We start from the raw sequence: 24,784 nt of genomic DNA, 5'->3' as shown, positions 1-24,784 counted from the left end.
AAAAGTTCGAGCATATTATTTGTTTGGTTTGATCACGTCCAAGTGTCTCCCGTCGCCAACAGGCAGACCGTATCAATCAACTTGATATTTGTCGGCGAGGCGATGGAGAGCGGCTCATTTGAGCTCAGTCATCCCGGGTAAAAGGATGAGACGGATGACGCCGGGGCTCACTCCGCACACACCCCAGACTCTACACCGAAATGATCCTGTTCAGTGGGGCACAGGTGGGAGATTTACCTCACTTGATTTGGCCATTAAGATCACCCTGTGGACCTCTGAGAGCGGCATCGCATTAGCCTCGTGAACCAGGATCCTCACCCTGCTAACCTGCTTATCAAGCTCTGTCACTAACCATTAGCCCCGGCACGGACAACCTGATCAATTATGTAAATGCTGCAGAATAGACGTATGTATGAATATGGAAAGGTTGAGAGGCTTCTCTTTCGCAGCCAGGCGAAGTCGAGCGCCCTGTGATCTCAAAGACTCATCGGAAGGTTTAGGGGCCTACAGCAGCCAGTTGCGTTACACTTGCCGGCAGTCGTGTTTTGAAGTGTGTTTTCCGTCTCTGAAGTTATGATAATGACTTCTCCAAATGGCTTCCACAGGTCTCTGGGTCCTTCATCAAAGTCTCTGCGCTGTGTGTGTGGTGCGTTCGTTTAGGACTGTGTTGAAGCTTTGTCACAACATCAGACATGAAGCAGCAGACACTATAATTAACAGATGGTAAGATAATGTTCCCACTGGCCTACTATTTTTCCTCAGTTGAAGCAAACGAGTTGGTCGCGCACTCATAGCTCTGATGTGTTTACTGAAACCTTTTAGAAATAGAACTGACAACTGTTTTGCTCAGTAGAACAGCTGCTGTGTGCGCCATAAAAGTGTGCACCCAGCTTTTTGTTACCCAGTGTTAACCCTTTGAGGTGTAAATGTTTTGTTTTTTCATCAGGAATTTTATCTTGGATTTCTAGAATTTGATCTTAGAATGTTTTGGTATAAGTGAAATTGAACTCAATATCTGTTTTATCTCATGACAAAGGAGAAACGGTAGGAAGAACTGAGCAAAACCCAATATGGGTATATTTAATAGAGTGGTCAAAAGTCCAGGCATGGGTCAGTACACAGAGGAGGTTCTCATAATGTCCAGGACATACACGGGGGCATGAGAGTCAGACAGACGGGGTGATAGCAGGAGCAGTTGTCGTCAGCCGGGCGCAGGTCAGAGCAGTACTTTGTGAGCAAGGCCAGTGTCTCCAGGTCTTAGCCGGCAGGTCAGTGTCTCCAGGTCTTCACCTGCAGGTCAGTGTCTCCAGGTCTTAACCAGCAGGCCAGCGTCTCCAGGTCTTCACCTTGCAGGCTAGGAGAGAGGATGAGAATACAGATTAGGACCAGGTCGATGAACAAGAGATCCAGGCGAACCACTAAGCAACAGAGTAGCGAACAAGAACATAGTAACGTGACTAACGTGGTTTTATGACCTGCTTCTCCACGTGTGGGGCGGGTTTAAATACCATGATGCACTCAGTTGATCAGCTGCCCTGTGACACACCAGCTGTAACTAATATAAGATAATGAGAGCGGTAGAATGGGGAAGAGAACAGAGAGAGGAAGGAGTACTGACACAGCAGGACCATGACAGTTAGATAAATTCAATGAAACGTGTGTTGTAATAATGGAACACTGCAACAGTATTTTCGGTGTCTTATAAACACATGAGGGTTGGACACTTTGTGTGCATGACACGAAAATTAAATAATCAACCAATCAATAAAGTAATAGTTATTGTTACATCCCCATTCGAATGTTTAGTTCTCAGAATTCCAATCACAGCAGTGTGATCGCACCGCTCTGTTGGCCTGTTCCCCATCAGTGTTGGTGCGTGTCCTTCTACTTCACACTATTGTTCTCATGTATCCCTGACCTCAATAGGTTTATATTTGGCCCCTGGAAATGTGTTGACAAATCAACTTCTAATGGTCTAATGGTTCACAGGATAATGTCCAACACACTTACAAAATAAGGGTTCCCAAAGGGATTGTGCAATTTTTTTTCCATCTGCAGAATGTGATTTGATTTGAATTGGTGAAACAGAAATTATTACAGAAACAAGTTAAATAATTAAATTTCATGGCGTCTGCGCAGCCTTGTTTATTCACTGTGTCGAACGATGAACCATAAAGGTATGGTTTCCTTACGCAGAAAATATAGTCTGTTTACTTCTGATAACTACATCACTGCACAACTCGTAAATATTCAGGCAAGCTTTATATTTGGTTATTTATTCATATTATTCATAGAGACAGGTGTAGAGACAGAGGTGTTTAGCAGGCTGTGACGTGTGACATACAGGCGTAGAGACAGCTGTTTAGCAGGCTGTGATGTACAGGCGTAGAGACAGAGCTGTTTAGCAGGCTGTGACGTACAGGCGTAGAGACAGCTGTTTAGCAGGCTGTGATGTGTGACATACAGGCGTAGAGACAGCTGTTTAGCAGGCTGTGATGTACAGGCGTAGAGACAGAGCTGTTTAGCAGGCTGTGACGTACAGGCGTAGAGACAGAGCTGTTTAGCAGGCTGTGACGTACAGGCGTAGAGACAGAGCTGTTTAGCAGGCTGTGACGTACAGGCGTAGAGACAGGTGTTTAGCAGGCTGTGACGTACAGGCGTAGAGACAGAGCTGTTTAGCAGGCTGTGACGTACAGGCGTAGAGACAGAGCTGTTTAGCAGGCTGTGACGTACAGGCGTAGAGACAGAGCTGTTTAGCAGGTTGTGACGTACAGGCGTAGAGACAGAGCTGTTTAGCAGGCTGTGACGTACAGGCGTAGAGACAGAGCTGTTTAGCAGGCTGTGACGTACAGGCGTAGAGACAGAGGTGTTTAGCAGGCTGTGACGTACAGGCGTAGAGACAGAGGTGTTTAGCAGGCTGTGACGTACAGGCGTAGAGACAGAGCTGTTTAGCAGGCTGTGACGTACAGGCGTAGAGACAGCTGTTTAGCAGGCTGTGACGTACAGGCGTAGAGACAGAGCTGTTTAGCAGGCTGTGACGTACAGGCGTAGAGACAGAGCTGTTTAGCAGGCTGTGACGTACAGGCGTAGAGACAGAGGTGTTTAGCAGGCTGTGACGTACAGGCGTAGAGACAGCTGTTTAGCAGGCTGTGACGTACAGGCGTAGAGACAGAGGTGTTTAGCAGGCTGTGACGTACAGGAGTAGAGACAGAGCTGTTTAGCAGGTTGTGACGTACAGGTGTAGAGACAGAGCTGTTTAGCAGGCTGTGACGTACAGGCGTAGAGACAGGTTTTTAGCAGGCTGTGACGTACAGGCGTAGAGACAGAGGTGTTTAGCAGGCTGTGACGTACAGGCGTAGAGACAGAGGTGTTTAGCAGGCTGTGACGTACAGGCGTAGAGACAGGTGTTTAGCAGGCTGTGACGTACAGGCGTAGAGACAGAGCTGTTTAGCAGGCTGTGACGTACAGGCGTAGAGACAGAGCTATTTAGCAGGCTGTGACGTACAGGTGTAGAGACAGGTTTTTAGCAGGCTGTGACGTACAGGCGTAGAGACAGGTTTTTAGCAGGCTGTGACGTACAGGCGTAGAGACAGGTGTTTAGCAGGCTGTGACGTACAGGCATAGAGACAGAGCTGTTTAGCAGGCTGTGACGTACAGGCGTAGAGACAGAGCTGTTTAGCAGGTTGTGACGTACAGGCGTAGAGACAGAGCTGTTTAGCAGGCTGTGACGTACAGGCGTAGAGACAGAGCTGTTTAGCAGGCTGTGACGTACAGGCGTAGAGACAGAGGTGTTTAGCAGGTTGTGACGTACAGGCGTAGAGACAGAGCTGTTTAGCAGGCTGTGACGTACAGGCGTAGAGACAGAGCTGTTTAGCAGGCTGTGACGTACAGGCGTAGAGACAGAGCTGTTTAGCAGGCTGTGATGTACAGGCATAGAGACAGAGCTGTTTAGCAGGTTGTGACGTACAGGCGTAGAGACAGAGCTGTTTAGCAGGCTGTGACGTACAGGTGTAGAGACAGGTTTTTAGCAGGCTGTGACGTACAGGCGTAGAGACAGTAACTTCATGAAGTAGTTCTGGGAAAAGTATGGTGTCGAGTTTCATCGCAATGGAGAGGAGTAGGTCGGTCAGGTAGGAAGGGGCCAACCCGTGCAGGGATTTGTAGGTGAGGAGGAGGATCATGTAGGGGATTCGGTAGTTGATGGGGAGCCAGTGGAGTTTTTGCAGGGTGGGAGTGATGTGCTGCCAGGGTTTGGTGCGCGTGAGGACCCTCGCAGCTGAGTTTTGGACGTACTGTAAGCGATCCAGAGCCTTCTTGGAGGCACCAAGAAGGATTCCGTTACAGTAGTTGAGGTGGGAAGTGATGAAGGCATGAATGACTCATAACCTCCTCAAATTAAACAGCGGCAAGACGGAACTCTTCATCATCGGCACCAAAACCACCCTCAGCAGATCCGGACCCATCACACTCACCATCAATGATACTACCATCACCCCCCCCCCCCCTAGTCCAAAACCTCCGTGTCATCCTTGACCCCACCCTCTCATTTGACCCCCATGTCCGCTCCATTGTCAAAACCTCATACTTAAACGTCCGCAACATTGCCAAAATTTGACACTGCCTCTCCCCCCCTGCGGCTGAATCCGTCATACATGCCTTCATCTCGTCCTGCCTCAACTATTGCAACTCCCTCCTCACTGGCATCACCTCCCGCTCCCTCCATAAACTGCAGATGATCCAAAATTCAGCCGCCCGCCTCCTCACAAACACCTGGTCCCGTGAACACATCACTCCTGTCCTCCACTCTCTCCACTGGCTCCCGATCAAGGAACGCATCAACTTCAAAACACTACTCCTCACCTTCAAAGCCCTCCATAGCCTGCCCCCCCCCCCCCCCCCTACCTGACTGATCTCCTTCTTCCTTACCGCCCCACCCGTTCCCTCTGGTCCTCCTCCACTGCTTCCCTCACTGTCCCATCATCCAAGCTCAAAAACTTTGGTGATCGGGCCTTCTCACGCACTGCACCTCGACTCTGGAACTCCCTCCCTCAGACCATCAGAGACTCCCCCAAACCCTCACCCCCCCCCCCCCCCCCCCGCCCCCTCCCCTCCAACCTGTTGTGATCTTTGTTACTGTGGCTTTATGTTTCTGTGTATCATGCTGTTTTCCCTGTTTCCCCCGTGGTCTTATGTTCCTTTTGTTTCTTTGTTTTTCTCCGTTTCTCTGCCTAATGTCAGCGACTTCGGGTTCCTGAGAAGCGCTTTACAAATAAAATGAATTATTATTATTATTATTAATTAGTGTTTCCACTGAGGTGTCAAAGAGTGAGGGGCGAAGGCGGAAAATGGTTCTGAGGTGGAAAAAGGCGGACCTGGTGACAGACTTGACGTGAGGGTGAAATGAGAGGGTTGAGTCCAGGGGCAGATGGAGTAGCCATTGTTATTGAATGTACTTAATTATAGAATGTAAATGTTGACAATGAGAACATTTTCCTTTAGAGCGGCACTTCACCAAAAACAACGCAGATTAATTTGCATATAATCTCACACACATCCAAAAACTCTCAACACTTTTGCACACATTCATTTAGTTTGTTATTGAGAGTAAATGAGTTTGAATATGGCCACCAGTGATGTCATCGGGGACATTAAATCATTGTGTTGTTAATTACAGCTCAATGAAATGATAAGGTAGCAGTCCCTATAAGACAAGGTGTTGCTATTTTTCATACATCATCTCATACATCATTTCACAGAGCTGTAATTAACGCAACACAAAGATGAGCCCGATGACATCACCGGGAGGCCGTATTCAAACTCATTTACTCTCAATAACTGTCAACCTAAATGAACATCTGCAAAACAGTTTGGGGATCTGTGTGAGATTATGCGCAAAATAAATCAGCATTGTTTTTTTTGGGTGAAGTGCCCCTTTAAGTAATTCCCTTAATTAATCGTAATTTCCCTGTACTGAATAATAGCTCACTGTTTAATAAAGTTAACAGCATTTAAAAGCTACCGATGTCACTCAGCACAGTCAGCGGGCAGCAGCCACACTCGTCACATGCCCCTTTCTTACCCCGTCAATGTAGCTCTATGCCATGTCTCCATTAGTTATGTTCAGCCTGGCTGGGGCTAGCCATGGTCTAGCATGGTATGGTATGGTACGGTACGGTACGGTAAGGTACGGTATGGTACGGTATGGTACGGTATGGTATGGTATGGTATGGTATGGTATGGTATGGTATGGTATGGTATGGTATGGTATGGTATGGTATGGTATGGTATGGTATGGTATGGTATGGTATGGTATGGAGTCAACTCTCTGGTTGCTAGGCAACCTTTAAACAATTCACACCAACAACTGTGGCACACATGGTAAAACATGCTGATGCAACAATCCCAGCCGGGTTGCGAAAGGTGTCTGTCTCAGCTGGGGTTGAATAGCACAGTATGATGATGCCACTATCTTCTCTCTAACTCTCTAAATTGAGTGTCTTAGCGCCTCCGAAAGACAGCAGCCAATGTTGTATCGCTGCCGATATGCTTTGCTGGTAATATAGGCTCATCAGCAGGCATATCGCCCACAAGCCACAACACATGCCAGCATGCTGTCTCAGAATCATCAGGAAGTCAGAGAGCACTTCTGCTTGATTTAGCAAATCATCGTGATAAGTTACCAAGCCGTCAAGATACTGTTCACTCCTGTCATTGGTTCAATATATGTGAAGGAAATGTGCTACACAAGATTGAAAGATTAGATAAAAAAAAAGTAGAACAACCATATAATATCCATAGTTACAAGGGGTCCTGGCAAAATGATTGACATCAGCAATCTGAAATGTGCTTTTGATTCTCAGTCTTTGTGCACTTTTGATTTGCCCTCAGTAGACATTTTGCATTACACATTTTGGTATATTGGTGATTCTATAGGATCTGACCTCGTTCTAGTGTTGCACTTGTAAGTAACTCTGGATAAGAGGGTCTGCAGAAGTGATAAATGTAATTGACAATTGCACACTTTGTAAGTTCATTTTTCTTTTCATCTCTTGCTAATAAAGTGTTCTAAATAGAACCTCTCACGGGTGACTCTGCTGCTCCTGAGTCTCCAGAATCTCTTGCAGCTATACAGTAGGAAAATGGACTATTAATAGATTTTACAGAATGGACTATTAATAGATCGCTCCTAGCTTTGTCTGTGGTCCATGCAGCTGTGGTCCCGTGAACAAAGCCTGTGGTTCCCGTGAACAAATATACATTTATCTGATAAGGCAGAGGAGTTTTAAGCTACAATAAAAAAGATTAAAAAAAAAGAAAGGAAAACTCTCGAGCCAAAACTAGCGTAGCATTCCAGATCAGGTCACATACATTCTCTGGAACATTCCGGGTTGGAAATTTGGCTTTTAAAAACTGGAACTTTAACCTCTTAACAGGCAGGCAGAAAAGTGGCAATTTTTTTTTACTTGAACTTGAAGCTTTATACTTTTGAAAGATAACTGAAGTTACTAATGCAAAAAAGGATAATCACTTTTAGTGCTAATAGAGAACAGGTATGAACTTGAGTTAAAACTTGAACTTGTGTTCTCACATTTTTCTTTAGTGGTTGCAAGATTCCAGCTCATTCATCAATAGTGTGCGTAGAACATTTCTATTTCCACACGTAAGCACGGAATGTAGAACTAGTGTACGCACAGGGAAGTCGGGATTCATCACACGGTGTGTACGCAGGCTCTATGGTCCTCCGTGTTGATGAATACCACTTTGTTCTACCGTCAATGCTCGTGCATGATTATCCATATATGGTCATGAAAATGAGGAAACCCCCCCCCCCCATGGGATGTGAAATAATGGACTGACCCGAGCGGGACTCTGAGAAACTCCACGGAGAATTCACTGCTGTCGAACCAAGAAGACACTATCGCGTATTATGGGATAAATAAAAGGCGGATTTGTAAACAGTGATGTCAGATATCAACGGCTCCCTAAGACCATTGCTGCAATTCTGCCTGGACAGCTCAAAATACTAATAAAGACCGTTCGTTGACCACTGTTTGGCGTTGGTTGTGTGTCATTATAACCGTGCTGTAATATGAATGCCTTTATTAGTTGTGTTCGATTGGCTATATGATTTTTAGAGGCATCTATTTTGTTGTCGGCTAATAAAGACCGCGCTGGAATATGACTGCCTTTTCCCGTGTTGTTTGATACCCAGGGATTAAAGTTCTCCTCAATTCTATTCCAAATCGCGATGGATCTTCCGTCAATTTTCTACCTGCTGCATATGATTTCTAGAGGCATACACTACAATCTATTTTGATGTCAGTATTGGGTAGCCTATATAAACAATATAATACGAGAGCATATACAAGAACAATGAATCTCACTGCATGTATGATAGCCTGCCTTTCAATACATGAACTTGAATTCCATCATGTTTGTGTGCGGGACTCACAAGGCTGTTGTCACAATGGGTGGTACCGGTGTACAGTAATAATAACAGTCCACACAATATCACGATCCATGCCATAGCCTATGTTCTATTAGGACATGATCTGTGACGACAAATGTTCTAGGATGTTTGATTAAGATATCATACTCTGACAGCATGCCTATGAGCAACAAAAACGCGAACTTGAATCCCATCATATAGTCTGTCCACTATCTGCATGGTGTCATTGCAATGCGTTTTCTATTCTTTCTTATACAGTAAAAAGGGGGAAGAACACTATATTCATATGACTTATTCTGCTTACAGCTTCGAAATTCCACTTGTTTCGTTTAACGTAAAGCCTTTTAAATATAATCAAAACGTTCCCGTGTTTCGGCGGTCTGTGCGCAAAATAATAACGAGTTGAGCTTTATGATTTATGATGAATTGAAAATGGGGGACCCTGATGTAAACAAGACGAAAGTTGGTCTGCATCCCCAATTAACAATTGTATGTACTGAGCTGTACTGTACTGTACCCATTCTGCAATCTGTTAATAAACTTTTCAATCAATCAATCAATCAAGCTACGCGGAGCGCAGTCAGTTTGATTGATTGATTGATTGAAAAGTGTATTAACAGATTGCAGAATGGGTACAGTACAGTACAGCTCAATACATACAATTGTTAAGAGGATGCAGACCTGAGAAAGACTTTCGTCTTGTTTCGTCAGTAGCCTACACCCCGTATATTCCGATAACGCTATATAAACCATGCTGCATTCATTCTGAGAGAAAGATCTATTATTCCAAATGCTATTTATAGGGTTTTGACCATAATTACACTACTGTTGCTATTTTACAATGAACTATAATGAACTACGGTTCGTACAGAACATGCCAGTGTTATTATGCACAGAAGCTCATTTCCTTGTTGTAATAATATATTCTACCACTGGGCGCCAGGTAAGTGTGGTCTGACCTGTGCGTAGATGTAAGCACGGAGTCAAGTTCAAATCGAAATTGATGAATCCCACTCTTTGCTTAGAAATGATCGTACGCACAGGGTAAGCACAGATCTGTGCGTAGAACACGTTGATAAATGAGGGCAGATTCCAATATTCCAGCATAGAGGTATGAGCTGGAAAACACGGCAGTTCCATAGCCTGAAGTCTTATGTAGTACATGTCCAGATTGTATAGTATTCCGTCCATTTGTGCCGTCCACCACCGTGCATTCTAAAGTCTTCTCGTTTCACTTCTCGTTTTCGCTCGTCAACTTTCACCTACTTCCTATATTTGCACCACCCTCGTGGGGTATCGTTGGAAGCGTACACTCGTTGGCTACAACGCTGACCAATGATTGGTCAGTTCTGGAGTGTATACAGTCTGGGGTGGTCATCATGACGTGCAGCGTGTAAAAAGATGCTCGCCTGACATATAGTCATGTAACTCGAGAACCGAGGCACGGACTTGGTCGAGTGAGGTGGCGTTCGAACGGCGACAAATAGATGTTGCAGCCTGAGCCGGTAGACGCTCGCAAAGTGCCGTGACTTGCGCAAGTGCTCGTTGGTGGGACGTATACATCCCGCTGCCCACTAGAACAAAACCTAAAATACTTTGGTGAAACTACATTTTCCCATTAACCCCACAGTATCCAGGACAACATTACTGGTAAATGCGAAAGGAAAATACCATTCATTCATTCAATCTTCATTTCAACTTGTGAATTAATTTAGGACAAGCCCTCATTTTCAATGATAATAATACATAATACATGTGCTAAAAAAATACAATAGATATACAAAATAATTCAAAAACACAACAGAATATATACAATCGAATAAAACAACTGCAGGATATCATGGTATGATTGGAGATTAAGGATATACTGACCAAATGACCAAATGATGCCAAAATATTGAGTTTTAGAGTTTATTGTATACATGGTCCACGTGTCACAGAGCACAGAAGCTAAAAGCGGATTTCCCAAGTTCAGTACAGACTCTAGTTGTTTTGAGTGTAAGCCAATCATTGGACCGTGTACCGTAGGGTCCAGATGTCCACTCCAGTAACAAAGTGAGATAAATTGGACAATCTCCAAGTATAGCTTTATATAGAAACAGATGTCAATGCAGCTCTCACCTCTCTGTAAAGGAGGGCCATCCATATCTACCATACAGGTCACAATGGTGAGCACCATAACCATCACCGGTGATACATCGTTGAATAATAATAATGGTAAATATATATTGCGCTTTCATCCAAAGCGCTTTACAATTTGGTCCTCAGATTTGACCCATTCACACACCGACGGCAGAGGCAACCCTACAAGGTGCCAACCTGCTCATCAGGAGCAGTTAGGGGTTAAGTGTCTTGCTCAAGGACACTGCAACACGCTGCCTGGGAGGAGCGTGAATCGAACCCGGGAACCTCCGGATTACCAGACGGCTGCTCTACCTCCCGAGCCACTGTCGTTCCCCAGCCTTCCCAGAGAACAGTCACATTTCTATCCCTCTCCCATTGTAGTCAATCCCCGCCCCTTCCGATGCTGCAACGGTGGTTCTGGACAATCTCTCTCCTTCCTCCTATGTTTATTGTCTAAATAAAACGACCTACTACCTACCTACCTACTGTCGCCCGATCTAATGGCTGAGTGAAATACGGATTCTAAGGGTATAAGAGTGGAAGCCGCCGCATGCCTGTAAATTACATCTCCCTTAACCTTCCATTACATTTCTTTTTACATTATAATAATAACTGGACTTTGGAGAAGTCTTTATTCGGCATGCAGGCAGACACACACATGCGATGGATGGCACACACACATGCAATTAGTTGGGTCGCCGATGCGATTGAGTCTCTGCACTTGACCCATCCTGTGGTCCTTCTCCCCAAGGGCAGCCGGGAGCCGCGCCCCGGGGACCAATCCAAGTGCTCCTGTCCGTCTTCGTCACAATGTTACCTTTACCCTTGTGAGCACAGGGAGAACATACAAACTCCACACAGAAAGGCCTGGGAGATACTGCACCTGGGTACCTGGCAACACGGAAACCTGGTCCCCAAGCGCGAATCTAACCCTGGACCTTCTAGCTGTGAGGCGACAGTGTTAACCACTACACCACCGTGCTGCCTTTCGTTAATTGTAATGTAATGGCATGTAATGAAATTACATGAATTCACAGGGGAAAGAAAGGGGTTCCCGGTGCTTGAACGGTCTATAGACCACTGAGAGGAAGAGGGGTTCTCATGCTTGATTGATTAATTGATTGAAAAGTTTATTAACAGATTGCAGAACAATTGTTAAGGGGATGCAGACCAGAGAAAGACTTTCGTCTTGTTTACATCAGGGTCCCCCATTTTAAATTCATCATAATATATGACATACATGACACACAGATAGACAGTACTGCTACATCTATACATTTATGACATACCAGATTTACAAATACAGTACTGTTTGTGATACAAAAAGAGTCTAAAAAAGAGAGTATATACATTTGACGAAGAAACTGTACATTGGAGGAGGTTGGGTAGGTGGGGCGGGGGGGGGGGTAACTGTACATTGGATTATCGACGAAACCTTACTTGGTCCCAAGAAGAGGGTCTCGTGTATTTTTGGGTTAGGACGTTTACTGTACATTGGAGGGGGTTGGGTTAGGACATTTACAGGGGCCAGTTTCAAATTGCAGTCTCCCGTAGGTGCTCTTTGAGAGTGGTTTTGAAAGTGGGTAGTGATCCACATTCCTTTACAGCAACGCACGTAGCACCTATAACATATGACGGGACGAATTGTAAAGGTTCACAGATGCACCTTTTTCTTTTTTTTTATAGAGTGTATAGGCCTTGACAGCGGGGTGGAAATCTAGTGAGAAAACGGTTCAGTCACGTCCCGATGTAAGATGACATGGTGTTCATTTACTTTCGAGGTGAGAAACACTCAGGCCCAAGGTGCTGAATGGTCATGGCAGCTGTGACCCCTGGGGGTGAATTCATTAATAGCTTGACCTTTGCGGTGCGTCTCCTACTCGTCCTTCTGTGTGATCTCGTCTTACTTTTTGTTTGCCGTCACGCGCCGGTTGTGTTTTCCAATACATTATCTGGGGGGTAAAAAAAATTATAAAACGTATAATTGTATCAAGTCTGTGATACAAGTTTTCAGTGAATGAGCATTGACACACACGCCACCATGAAGGGCTGCATTTCCACCAGGGCTGGATTTGATTCTCGCGTGACATCCGGTACCGTATGTATCCTAAATGGATAACAGCTGAAAAGCCCCATTGTGAGTGATTTATTTTTTTCCAATCCTATTGGGAGCTTTGGCTACAGACGGCCAACCGTGGACCATAATGCCTCTGTCACTCACAAACACTGATTCAATTTGCTCTCATTTCCTTGTGTCTGGATTTCATGGGAATAAAAAGGGATCACACACGCGCTCCATTGACGTACACGAAAACAACGCTCGCTCGAAACTACATGACCACAATATGAGCGGAACAAAGGCAGGGCCCAAACTACATGACCACAATGTGAGGGGAACAAAGGCTGAGCCCAAACTACATGACTATGAGCGGAACAAAGGCTGAGCCCAAACTACATGACTATGAGCAGAACAAAGGCTGAGCCCAAACTACATGACTATGAGCGGAACAAAGGCTGAGCCCAAACTACATGACTATGAGCAGAACAAAGGCTGATCCCAAACTACATGACTATGAGCGGAACAAAGGCTGAGCCTAAACTACATGACTATGAGTGGAACAAAGGCTGATCCCAAACTACATGACTATGAGCGGAACAAAGGCTGATCCCAAACTCCATGACTATGACAGAACAAAGGCTGATCCCAAACTACATGACTATGAACAGAACAAAGGCTGAGCCCAAACTACATGACTATGAGCGGAACAAAGGCTGATCCCAAACTCCATGACTATGACAGAACAAAGGCTGATCCCAAACTACATGACTATGAACAGAACAAAGGCTGAGCCCAAACTACATGACTATGAGCGGAACAAAGGCTGAGCCCAAACTGCATGACTATGAACAGAACAAAGGCTGAGCCCAAACTGCATGACTATGAACAGAACAAAGGCTGAGCCTAAACTACATGACTATGAGCAGAACAAAGGCTGAGCCCAAACTACATGACTATGAGCAAAACAAAGGCTGAGCCCAAACTACATGACTATGAGCGAAACAAAGGCTGAGCCCAAACTACATGACTATGAGCGAAACAAAGGCTGAGCCCAAACTACATGACTATGAGTAGAACAAAGGCTGAGCCTAAACTACATGACTATGAGCAGAACAAAGGCTGAGCCTAAACTACATGACTATGAGAAGAACAAAGGCTGAGCCCAAACTACATGACTATGAGCGGAACAAAGGCTGAGCCCAAACTACATGACCACAATATGAGCGGAACAAAGGCTGAGCCCAAACTACATGACCACAATATGAGCGGAACAACGGCTGAGCCCAAACTACATGACCACAATGTGAGTAGGGATGGGTACCGAATCCGGTACTTGCAAGGGTATCGACCGAATCACGTCGGTACTACCGAGTACCGATTCACGTGAGATCCACCGGTGCCACATTTCGGTAATGCAAAAAAATATATATATATAAAAAAATATACATGTAAGTCCGTTTAGTTTACAACAACAAAGCAGTCGGGGCAATGGCAAGCCGAAAACGGTTGCAAGTGTGGTTACACTTTACAAAGCTAGATGCAGACAACGCTCGCTGCAATATTATATATTATATATATTAACAAATTGTTCAAAATAAATAATAATGATAATAAATAATTAGATTTCTTTTTTACAACTGAGGTAGGTAGATACAATTTTTAGACACTAAAGTACAGAAAAAAGGTACCGTCGGGTACCGGTATCGATTGACAGGTACCGGTATCGATTCAAATGTGAACGGTACCCAACCCTAAATATGAGCAGAACAAAGGTTGAGCCAGAAACTACATGACCACAATATGAGCGGAAAGGCTGAGCCGAAACATGGCATGACAGGACATTTTTGTCCCTCTGTATGTGTCTGCACAACAAGTTCAAGATTCAAGTTTGGTTTTATTTGTCACGTATAAAGTACATTACAGTGCAATGCTTGGTTCTGTATGAGCCCCCTGAGAATGTGCTTCATACTGTCAAAAGAAGTAAAAAGAATAAAGTCCACCCACTATACAAAATATACAATATACTATATACAAACTAAAGTACAAACTATAAAGTACAACCTAAAGTACTAAATGAGGTACAAAATTCAAAGAATGAGGTACAAAAATGCAAACAACAACAACAACAACAACAGGTCTTCAAGCTAGCAGTTCTTATGGTGTAAAACATTGCATTGTGATTGGTATGAGAAATACAAAGAACCCAGCAGGACTTCTGCCAGACGTCTCTCTCCTGCAGCTGGCAGAGCGATGACGTAGTGTGGAGATACGTCTGCCGATGCAAGACCAGGCACCGGGTACAGAATGCAGGCCCCGAAACGTTATTTTCAATTGGGAAAATATGAGGGAAATACAGTAAAACGTTCAGGCACATACTGTACATATAAAAAGGAGCATAGGAATGGATTCTCATCAGAGCTTTTTAACGCTATAGCATCCTGTCATGTCTAACATCGACTTGAACACAATTCCTCGCTATCGATATATTATTAATGCCAAGCGTTTGAAGGTGTGCTTAAAAGGCTGATCTTAAATCGGGTTCACCTACTGTAGCGACTGAGGTCAAACTGAGGTCAACCTCCAAGGCAAAGTAATAAAGCATGTCCACGGTTTATTTTGCACTACATTATTCATTACATTAATTTAATTTACTGCTTTTATAGCATGTACTTGCTCGCTGCCGTGTGTCACACGGTCATCTAACTAGGGAGTGGCCTCTGTGTGTCTGTGCTCGTCTGTAATTCACATATCTCGAGAACTGCCCGGTCGCTCGGCGTCACGCTCGGCGGGTGTATTGCTGACGACCCAGAGGAGTGCGGTATCTGCCGTAACGGCAACAACCGTTACAGTGGCCTGTCATTTTGGAACCGTAACACTACAAAAGTATCTGTATTCTGTGGGTCCAGACGAATTTGCCCATTTGCCCTAGATCGATTTTCAGGCATTTCGATTTTTTCTTTTCAGTTTTTTCGCTCCTCCTCCCACAGATTTTTAGCAGTCGTCACCAAATTTGGCACAAATATGGCACAGACCAAGAACAAAACCTCAATGTTTCCATATTCCATATAGTTTTGCTATAGTTTGTCAAAGTTAGCTCAAATGCTGTGGGCAGGGCTTATATTACAGAAAATGGCATATATAGCAAAGAAGATAACACATAATAATGGGGGCGAATTCACAAAGGGATTGTGCAGCTTTTTCTGATGCTATGCCTGTCCAAATAGCCCCAAAATAAACCTTGCTATTCAAAGAGCACATGCAAAGGGTGAAATGCCGTGCTAACTGCATTGCTATCATCATTGCGTCTCTTTGCGTCCGTGCTATTTGTATTTAAATGAGCTAATATGGGCGGAAAATGTACCCCTTTCTATGCAAATGTATTACACTACCAGACCAGCTCAAGTCTGGGAGAGTCACTACTCCAGACAAAGAGTTGACAGTAGTACCAGAGCGCCATCTAGCGGTCACCTACAGATGATGCACTCTGTGATGATAATTCTCCTGAACAGTATGCTGTCGTTGCATTTATTATTGATGTTACAATTGTTATCTGTTTAGGTTGTTCTCTGTGTTTGTATCTCTGATTCTGTTGTTGTCCTAGCCTGTTCCATTGTTCCTGTTGTGTTTGATTCTTGTTTAGTTCTAGGGTCTGTCTTCCCCAGCTGTCTCCCACCATTAATTAGTGTCTGTGTATATATTGCCTGTTGGTTGGTTGTATTCTTGTGGCGTCATTGTCCCAGCGTTGTTCCCCGCGTTGTGTCCGTGTACCCTGTTGAGTGAGTTTGTTCCTTCCTCATGTTCTTTGCTTTTTCGTATACAGTCCGTGTATTCTCCAGCGCCAGCCCGGCTGTGCCTTTGCCTTTTGTTTTGTATGTTTTGGTCATTATCTGAATTGCTCTGGTGTTCTTCTATTAAAGAAAGACACACGTCGTTGAGTAGAGCAACCACCGTCTCCGTAATCTTCCTTGTCTGCATATTGAGTTCTCATCACCTTCCCTCATCACCCCCATTTGTAACACAAATGAGCCTCATTGCAAAAACACTCCAATTCACAAAGATTGGAGCTAATTACCACATACAGTTAAAGTGAAGTTATTTGTATCTTCAGTGGTAAATAAGCGCATCTATAAGGGGTATCATGGCCAGCGTCTCCGGTGATCCGGTGGGTTAGGTAATAATCACAATAAAGAGAATAGAACCCGCACATTATGCTCCAGAAGAAACTTTTAATTTATAACGTTTCGTCAGGTTCATGAGGAGTAGACACTGGAAACACTGTCAATGAAAAGTTTATTCTGGAGTATATATATGAGAATGCGGGTTCTATTCTCTTAACTAAACAATAAATACAACTTAATTTCTCACTCTAAAAATATTCCTAAATTAGAAAATATTTTCTTACTTTTCTGTCTGCCATTGTCCTAGGACAGGGGTCTGCAACCGTTACTATCAAAAGAGCAATTTTTTCCTGCACAAAATTGTATTAATCTGGAGCCACAAAATCTATTTACCCTTAAAATGAAGATAACACAGTGTATAAAGTTTTATATATACTTATACTATATATAGAGAGGGATTGGGATTATTTCTTAGTTTATTTCTAGTATGGACCTACAGTATTGTTATTTTTCGTTCTGTCTCAAGTGTCGGAGAGGAGATGGGCAGAAATGACAACTGGCACCAAATCCATTCTGAATAAGAGACAACGGACCCAGTACTTTGTTGGTAGTGTGAAAATATGTCTACAAACATTAAATATCTTTGGAACCATTTGTGTTAAATTGTATCTGAATCAGGAGATTATCTTCTCTCTGTCAACATTTTAAGCGTATCGCTCCGTCACATAAAGGCTGGTGGCAGTGTGCATAGAATAAGGCATTTATTATTGAAATTGGTTTTCTCTAATGAACATATCTATTTCTATATTTCATATAATATCATACATCTACTCCAGTGTGCCGTCAGACAGATTTGGCCGTCAGATGTGCTGCGCACACGTAACAAAGAGAGGGGCGCTTGTCGAGAGAGCTAGGTTGCAACGTTACCCTGACGACAAACAGCTGGACTGCCCTGGCGACCGAAAGCTATATGTTACCGTCACTTGCTGGGGGCAACAGTGGCTCAGGAGGTGGTTCCCGGTTTGATTCCCACTCCTCGCGGGCAGTGTTTCGAAGTATCCTTGAGCAAGACACTTAACCCCTAATTGCCCCCGATGAGCAGGTTGGCACCTTGCATGGTTGCCTCCGCCATCTGTGTGTGAATGTGTGAGTGAATGGGTAAAATGTGAGGAACAAATTGTAAACCAGACACTCCCTAACATGGAACCCGCAGGGCAAGCGGAAAAGGGGTCACCCAAGAAACACCTGGCGCAGAGACCAGGAGGCAGACACCAAGACCATGAAGATGACCTGGAACCAACTGGTGAGAACAGCTCAAGACAGAGATGCCTGGAGATCACTTGTTGACGCCCTATGCCCCAGAAGGGGTGCAGGCGTAAGTAAGTAAGTACCGTAAATCCTCTAATAGTGGAGGGTACTCAAAAAAGGACGGGCCTCTTATATAAGCCGGGGGTTTGATACATGGAGACAAATACAGGCCGGCTTCCAATATAAGGTAACAAAAAAAAGTAAATTTTTAATTTTTCATGCCGTGATATGGAATGAGATAAACTCTTGCCAATGCAAATTAAGTGCTGCCTCCCGCTACACTGACTACATTAACGTTTCCCTCTCGCTGGCGTTAGCTAACGTCGTCACATCTAGATCTGTGGTGTCGGCTGGACGACGCCGGCTTTGTTTTGCAAACGTTAACGTACGCTATCTATATGCCGTTGGCAGGCGGGGCTGGCGTTGTCCAGTCGGCATCACAGATCATGATGGCTATGACAGCGTCAGCTAAAGCCACTGCATGTTATCATCAACTCGATTCCACTGAGGTAGTCGAGAAGGTAGGCACGCTAAATTGTCCCCGGACCCCGCAACCTATAGACAGTTCCAACTTCAGTGTGTGAATTACGTTAATCCACCACAGTTTCACCCTGACAAAGCAAATACTCATGTGATCTGTATTATGTTTATGTCTAAATAAAATCAATCAATCAATCATAATTACAATTGGCCAGTTTGTGAAATTAAGGCCTGCCTCTTATATAAGCCTCTCTCTAATAAAGGCCTGGTGCTCTTTGCAGCTGAGGTAAATACAAGACCCGTCCTATATTTGAGGGTAAGTAAGTATTTACAATTTACTTGCGGGGGGATTCCCAGTGTTTTTGGATTTGGACTGATTGTGACCAGGCTGCATGCGCTCCCGTCTGACACCCCGGGACCATGTGAGTCAGTCTGAGACAGGCTATTTGTGTTTTATGTAGGCTATCCTGTTGCAAAATAATAATAATAATAATAATAATAATAATAATAATAATAATAATAATAATAATAATAATAATAATAATAATAATAATAATAATAATAATAATAATAATAATAATAATAATAATAATAATAATAATAATAATAATAATAATAATAATAATAATAATAATAATAATAATAATAATAATAATAATAATAATAATAATAATAATAATAATAATAATAATAATAATAATAATAATAATAATAATAATAATAATAATAATAATAATAATAATAGCCTCATTGAAAATACTCTTGTTGCTTCGTTAGTTGGTTGTTTTAAGCGTTTTATGGGCATATCTGTTATTTAGTTAGGCCTATTGGACACTTTCGCCGACATAAGTAGATCTTTCGTCTTTGTTTACTTATTAAGTTAATATAAAACCGTGTTTAGGAAATGTTTGAGTTGGTTAAATACATGATTTGATTTTTTTGAGTGGCAAGTGAAGTTTTTTAGTTGTTTGCTAATTTCTTGCCAAATATCAAGCATACAGGTAAGCCATCATCGTTAGTAGTGAAAGCAAATTAATCTGTCCACGTTGAATTAAACTGAATTATACTTTTCTTTTTTTGGATTTATCCATAGCTTACTGGGGGGTCTGAAACTCAAGATTAGCCACCTGCAGACGGCAGGGAGAGGCGTGGGGTGTGACGTATATTTTAGTTGATGAAATATTAAAGACTTTTTTAATTTCAGTTCACAGTATCACCTCGAACATTTTAAATAGTTTTAAAATAATATATATTTTTTTAAATAGCCGTTATTTATTTCCATATTATTATTATTTTTCAAACCTACAGGGAGCCACTACAGAGTGGCTGAAAAGCCACGGGTTGCCGACCCCCGTCCTAGATGCATACTGTTGCATGGACAGTATTTATACTATTTTACCATATCAGGAGCAAATTGCACTCAGATGCTCCACGAGCCAACTGCACTGCCAGATATCAGGCTGTCACCTGTCTGGCCTTCGCATATCTCAAGAACCGTTCATCCGATCGGCATCGCGCCGGGTGCGTCGCGCCCGAGTAAGTGCAGGTTGAATGTGAGGTTGATTGGACGGGCGGTTCTCGTCTAGAACACTGCGTGCTGCGTGTTTTGAATGCGACGCTGCAAACAGCATTTCTGAGGGCCAAGTAATCGGCCAGTTCCAAATGGGTACGCATTACCAACAGAGCCACCGTTACCAACGGAGCCACCTGAAACAAACCCATAGACGAGAGAAGTTGTGGCACAGTGATGGTGGATTGAGCTGCCATGCTGTTGAGGGTGCGGGGTGCGGCTACTGTAGGAGTGGCTCCGTTAGGCTCCGTTGGTAAAAGTTCACTGTATTTCTTAGCAGAACCTCAGCTCACCTCTCACCACCCTCCTGATATTCTTTCTCCATCATACAGTAATTTGTATCCATTTAGCTAAAAAGGCTGCGTTAAAGATTCATCTGGTAAATAGTTTGCCCTTTCAGAGGGAGCCTGCTGGAAGGGCAGATGACATCATGAAGGTGTACTAAAATATGAACCCCCCCTCCTCTCTCTCTCTCTCCTTCTGCTTCGCAGACCATGGAGACCATTTGCATAATGTTTCTCCAGCCAATCAGGGAGCTGGGATGAGACACCAGGTCCTGCTTTCATGAAGAAGACGTGAAATGAAGTGTGAAATAAAGCAGCCGGATCAGGACGATACCTTGTTCTTCCCTGGCCTGGATAAGGAATGACAGAGAGCGGGAACAGGCCGACTGGGACGTTACGAGCCTCTCTGATTGTCGGATAATAAGGCAGAGCGGCTGGGTAAACATACATGTGGCGGGCATGGATCTCTGTCCTTGAAACATTAACCCTGTCAGGTGTACGGTCTCGTCTCCTGTGAGACGGAATCCTGAGAATTTAACATTCCGTTGATCGTGTAACAATGGCTACTAGAAGAATTGTACATTCGGTTATTGGTGTAAAGTTGTGGAATTCTCTCCATAGCGAGCTTAAGGGATGTAATAGTGTTTATCAATTCAAAAAAAATTATCAAATGTGATCTGAATAGTGAGATATTCTCTTTTCTTTTTTCGTCTCTTTCTTTTATTCTTTATTCTTTATCATTATTATTATTATTTAATTTGTTCTTGTTTAACTGTGGGTTGTGTGTTTCTTTTATAATGGTATAAATGATTATTTGTGTAAATGAGGTTGTACGCCGACCATTAAGTAAATACTTGTTAGTTTAGGAATAAGGGGCAGGTAACTATAATATTTATTCTTCTTCCTGCTCCTTTTGTCCATGGAATGACTATTTATGATTGTGTAATGAAGAAACTATGATTCCATGTGGCAAATAAAAACTCTGAACTGAACTGAACTGAAAAAAGAAATCACATATACAGTATATATATATATATATATATATATATATATATATATATATATATATATATATATATATATATATATATATATATATATATATATATATATACAATTCAGAGAAAGAAAGAACATAAAGAATAAAGAAAACATATAGCTACACACCTGAAAGGGACCACAATGAGACATTGATCTCTGTCTGCTTTGTCATCTCTAAGACAACACCTCACCTCACAGTGGGAGGTGTGTCATCAGGTTTATATATGATATGTCACTGTATACACTTGTGGAAGTGATCGCAAACAATAACTGAGGAGATTTAATTCATGGAGGTTACATTTTCCACAGCATGCAGTCCTTTGGAAAATGTAATCCAATGTACAAGTCTTCCGTAAACATTGTCAGAGATATTGCTCCACCCGCACACGGTGGAACAATGATGTGTAACTTATTACACATTATATGATACATCTAACTAGATGGTGCGGCCACCAGGGGAAATATCGACGTATCTGTGTTGAGTGATGTCTATAACGCCCGCTTGAGCATCGCATTCTTCTACAAGCTGTAACCCACGCCAACCATTTGTTTCTGAATCACTAACTCACCTGTGGAGTAACTCACCATGCAGCTCAATGGGTACAGAACACTCGGTGCTCCTGAGCATGGCACTAACACTACCAGGGAAGGGGGTTTCATTCCCAATGGAGCCACGCATACTGAAAAATGCATGTGGACATTCCATTATAAAGCGATTTGAGTGATACACTGGTACAAGAAAAGCACTAAACGGGAGTAATTCATCTAGTTACAGTATATAACGTAAATGCATATCATCTAAATAGGGAGAAAGTCAATAGGCTGTGCTATATGTAAAATATACTGTGTACTGCAACAGCAGCAAAGGACTTGCAGCGGCCAGAGTAGGAGTGGTTCCTTACATAATGTCATCATAACACAGAGTAAAGTAAGTAAACGTTATTTATATAGCGCCCTTCTCAGCACGAGTGCACAGAGTGCTTTACAACAGTAATATAGGCTATAGCATCAATAAAATACAGTAAGAGGAAACAGTTGAAGAAAGGAATAAAACATTAAAATGAGCTAAAACAACAGAATAGACAAAAAAACTAAAAGACACAAACAGAAAAACGGCTATAGGTGTTTAAAAGCCTGCCTGTAGAGGTACGTTTGTAGCTGCCTTTTCAAAAATTAGTTCAGAGGGAGCTACGGAGAAGCGAGACTGTCTCACAATCACCCAAGGACCATTAATAGAGATTTAGTCCACACAAGCATCCATGTAGTGGATGGAAATAAACTGCGGATCATTTGTACTTAGAGGGTAAAGATTTCTCCAACAATGGGTGAGTGAGGGGCCCTTCAGAGAGCCGCGGCTCTGTAATTAGTGCAGTCGGCGGTATCAATCACCGCGCGGTGGCAGGCTCATTTTTTATCGTCAATTACCTTGAACATTTTGGACGCCGATCAGACGTGGCCCGTCTTAAACCCACTGCCGAGCTGTCATTGACACTAATGGAATTTTAAATCTTCCCCCTCCGCGGAGTTCTACTTAAGTGCAAGTCCCAATTACGGCGAAGGGGTAATTTAGCTAATCTCCAAGGAGGCGACGATAGGCTGCAATCAATATCAAAAAATGTGTATACCCTGCGAGGCGGGGAACGAGCAGCCAGGTTGCCACATTTATTTCCGAAGCCACCCAGGAGTGAGGGTGACCAGGAAGGAGTGATTATTCTTATAGGGCTTATTGGGGAAGGCGTGATTATTCTTTCCCTAAATGTTGTTTTTTTCACCTTGACAACATATTCCTCAGCCATAATATGACAAATAAAGGAATGAAGCCGATCTCATTCAAAGCGAGATTAATTCAGATAAACAATGTCTAATCACTTCCCGCCATTAAAATCTGATCGACTTTGGGGGTTATTTCATTCCTCAACATGTCGAGCTACTGAGAAATCATTAATACCTTTGCGCCAGGAATGGAAACCGGACCATATTTCAACTCTAATGCTGCTTCCGTCTTACATTTTACATTAGATTCCCTTTCATGTATGAATAATTTCGCCCTCAACCGCCAGATTTAGAACCTATTCAATCAATATCTTCAGACAATACGAAATTACTCCCACTCTCCTTGTCATTGAGCTTTCATTCAAGGCCTCCTAACACCATCTTGCTATAATATACATATAACCTGCTGGGATTTTTTCTTTTTTCATAAATACTGTCTTGGATATATTAAACTCCGAAGCAAGATACGCTCTTCAAGGTGTGCACACACTGTCAAGGACGATGATAATGATTCAGGACTTTATTTTTTTCAATTTTAAAGCAGTCTCAGGTGGATAACAGACAGTCAGTCGGAATAGGTTTCCTCTGAGCTGAGTGAAGGGGTATTTTCCTGCCAGTGTGGGATCACTGTGTCGATCGTGACACCGAGCAATGAGTCCGCTGGAGGAGGCCGGCCAACAGGAGTGATTTGTGTTCCAATCTCCCCTTCAACTCAACCTCCTCTATCTCCATGTATGATAAACTTTCTCCTTTATGCAAATGCACTTCAATTGAGAGATGCTACATGATTCTACACACACACACACACACACACACACACACACGCACGCACGCACGCACGCACGCACGCACGTACGCACGCACGCACGCACGCACGCACGTACGCACGCACGCACGCACGCACGCACACACACACACACACACACACACACACTGCACATGCATAGAGCTTACATACCTATATTTACACATATTTTGTAAACACACACACAGACACACACACACACAAACACACACACACACACATACTGCACATGCATAGAGCTTACAAACCCATATTTACAAATATTTTGTAAACACACACACAGAAACACAGACACACACATGCTGCACACGCATAGAGCGTACAAACCCATATTTACAAATATTTTGTAAACACACACACACAAACACAGACAGACACACACTATTCAAAGACATGTTATTAATATCTTCTAAAATACCGTTTTATTCACGAAACGTACAGCAGAGCGCCATTAATTTGAACGTGTTCCCATTTAGCAAAAGGTCATCGCCATCATTATTTATAAGGGACCTCGCTAATTACTTTACGAACTGTGAAATTAATCATTAGGATGTCACACAGTCATTTCTCACTCTCGCCAAAGACTCCTCACATTTGCTCTCTAGCCGTGCGTTTTTTTTAACACGTCGGATCGATAGCCGCGATGCTGAGTGGTGCTTCATTCTGAGTGGAATGTTGAGTACTGTCCATTTCTAAAACACACACACACACACACACACACACACACACACACACACACACACACACACACACACACACACACACACACACAC

The sequence above is a fragment of the Notolepis coatsorum genome, assembly GCF_963971535.1.
Source record: "Notolepis coatsorum genome assembly, chromosome: 4".
Lineage (NCBI taxonomy): Eukaryota > Metazoa > Chordata > Actinopteri > Aulopiformes > Paralepididae > Notolepis > Notolepis coatsorum.
The sequence above is the reverse complement of the archived record's forward strand: the minus strand, read 5'-3'. Positions refer to the sequence as shown.